The sequence below is a fragment of the Pundamilia nyererei genome, unplaced genomic scaffold, assembly GCF_000239375.1.
Source record: "Pundamilia nyererei isolate P.nyererei 1_Seehausen unplaced genomic scaffold, PunNye1.0 scaffold00477, whole genome shotgun sequence".
NCBI lineage: Eukaryota > Metazoa > Chordata > Actinopteri > Cichliformes > Cichlidae > Pundamilia > Pundamilia nyererei.
In genome coordinates, this window is record NW_005187878.1 from 120,883 (window position 1) to 124,232 (window position 3,350).

Sequence of the window (3,350 nt, forward strand, 5' to 3'; positions counted from 1 at the left end):
CTTTAACAAGAAGAAAAGTCAGTCATTCACCATCTTTCTCTTCTTCCTGCGCACTAAAACCACCAAAGTCCTCTTCTCCAGTGTCGGATACAAACAGGTTCAGGATGGCTTCGTCATCCACTCTCCGCTTCTCTCCTTCGTTGTCACTTTCAAAACCAGACGCAGAATTAATGATTACCAGTGCTGGAAATGCTAGCGCTTGATGCAGTGTTTTGATTATGTTGCCACTTGTACCCACAATGCAATGCGCGAAAGTCACGTGGTCTCTCAATCTCTATGGAAAACCAGTCGAGCTAATCTGAGCAGGTACTAATGAAAAGGCCCTTTGATTATTCATGGTTGGTGTGTGTGCCATGCCAGCCAACACACACACACATCAGCAGCTGGACCAGACTCTGACTCCATCAGAGACCTACACTGTTAGCTTTAGCACCTCCCTGAGGACATGCACTGTACCCACCTGCTTCAAAGCCTCCACCATTATCCCCCCCCGAAAAAGTTGTTTCATTATTCCTGTCACGAGAAAAACGATTGGTACGATGGATCATACAATTCTTTGACTTCATTTAGAATCACAGTGATCCTCTGGACAGTGGAAGAACATATGAACAGCACAGACTGGATTCATACCCGCGACCCTCTTCTTGTACAGCACCACCATGTGGCACGTGTGCCTGTGAGTTTATCCACATCTAAGGAAGAGCTGCACATCTGCTGAGCCCTGCACGATGACCCAGTGGGGCTTCCCTGGATCATTAACATCATTGTCACTGTCATTACTTTCCCTCATGTTTAAGGCTGGACCACCCCAACACAAGAACATACACATTACTGTTTCATTAACAGCTTTAAAGGATATTTATTCGTTTATAACATTTTTTAAAATCTGTATTTTACGTTGATTTTTAAAAATAATTTAAACAGTTTATCGTGTTTATTTAAAACATTAATTTCACTGGAAATGTTTTGGATTTATTAAGAAATTATTTAAAAGCAGTGAAAATGATTTTAATGTGAGAGACCCGCTGTTATTATTCAGTTTGCTTCGTATTTATTAGAATGTTTGGCTGTTTTATATGTTTGTTGTTAGATTTGTCGGAGTCTAGCGGGACACCTCGGGTTATCCGCAGCAGTTGGCAGCTGCTCTGGGTCTTTGCTGTTTAACAGCAGGATGCTCTGTCGGGACTTCTGCGCTGGACTGAATCAGAGGGCTGAACAGCGGAGAAAAGGCTTCTAAACATTTCCACTGGAGAAACACGTGTTACAGGCATAGACCACGGATGAAGCCTCAGTGAGAAAAAACCTTTTTGACTTGAAAAATGTCTTTTTTAAGAGTAATCTGGCCAAGAGGACAGCTGAAATTGCAACAATGGTTCTGTAAACATATTTTAAGTGGACAAAAGGGAGCTGATTGATTATAATGTAAGTACAATGACACAGTAATAAAGATACTTGAGAAACAGGTAATTTTTTAAATTTAATATATAACCCCTCTGTAATACCTGTTCACAAAAGTTTATTTAAATCAAATCAAATCAAATCAAATCACTTTTTTTATCACATCACATGTGCAGGTACATTGGTACAGCACATGTGAGTGAAATTCTTGTGTGCGAGCTTCACAAGCAACAGAGTTGTGCAAAATACAATAATGTAAACAAGCAAAATACAAGAATGGCTACATCTGAAACTAATAATTTAGCAACATACGCAAAGATATTACACATAAAAAACACACGGAAACAGTGGAAATCATTTTTTTTGCAGGCAATCACTTTTTGCCACAACACCGTCTACAAGCCAGTCACGGATCCCGGAACAGCCAGCGGTTTCCTGACTAAGGTTCAGAGCCGCGGAGGCAAAAACCGGCAGATACTCGTGTATTCTTCTACCCACACCGAGAAGGATCAGATATAAACCCACGCGTCCTGCTTACTGACCTGGGCTCCTGAGGAGGAGGTGGGGGCTCCAGCAGTCCGCTGCTCCAGCTCCTGGTTCTCCTGCATCACTACAGTGTGAATCCACCAGCAGCGCACACGGTCTGTGACTGGAAAGCACACCGGACAGCTGATATCTCCTGCGCGTTCTCGCAAACTCACCAAAAAGCGCGTGCAGGAGAATTAAGAGCTGCCCGTTCAAGTGATAAAGTCGCAGATCTCGCGGTGTTTGCAGCACTGTACTCCAGGGACGATTTTAGCCCATTCTTGGGGGTGCTTCAGAGACAGTGCATGAACTCAATAAAAAGTAATTGCGTAGTATAGGTTCTATTAAAATCCAGCTTCCCTTTATGGTTTGATGGAAAATTGGTTAAACCATTGCTCAACTTATGACTGGATGGCAGCAGATAATTCTGGTGAAAAGGAAACTGACCCCGTAAGCACTTTGCAGCTGAGTCGAGGGCTCGTGGAAATAAGGCCATGAGGAGTCCAGTGTGAGTACGCGTGCAGCCTGACATTTGGGACATCTGACAGACTCATTAGTGTAACTCAGGGTGTGAGCAGCAACTCCTGTATAGTAGACATAAGAAAGTAGTGGTTAGTGCTTTTCTTTTTTAGCCGAGACTCCTAGGCTCATTCCTCATGCTTTGATGGTTTTCTTTGATCCAAAAACAGGTTAGTTTAACCACCATGTAACTGTGTCCTGACCTTTTTACCAGTTTGAAGAGTTGCTTCCTAATGCTGTCTGGTCCGAATATTTAGGATGGGTCAAATTCTGAGTCTCCATATGGAAACAAAATGATATTTTCCATGTTATACCTTAAATGTGTATAAATGGGATCTGTTGATGTCCAATAAAATTAATAAACAATAAATGTAAATCTGTTTCTTAAAACTGGTTAGATTCATTTACCCAGTGAAAGCAAAAAACAAGAATGATAATGGCTTTAAATTGATTATGAACAAAATGCAATGCATTTTGTTTTTGCTACATTAACAACTTCTAACTTTTAGAACTCTGATTTCCTGCAGGACCCACGAGGACCCTAACCCACACTTGAAGAAAAATATAAACAGCCAGTCACTTACTGACTAACACAGCAAAACAGAATTGTTAACGTATTTACATTAATTTCAATTCAGTGTGAACTCAGGGAGTGTTCGCCCAGGGCACCAAACAGGCTAGGACCGCCACTGCTGGGCTGTGTTGAACAAAGTGAGTTAGCACCATTTAAATAAATAAAAAATATTGGTCTATTAAATGACTGGCAGCTAGACCATCGCCGGCGACTCTGTAGTGGTAAGAGGCTTAAAAACAGACGATCTATACTGTCAACAAACAACTCTTCATCTGCATTTTTTCAGAATAAATTGTTTTCTATTTTGTGCACCGGAGTACACCGCTTTACAGAT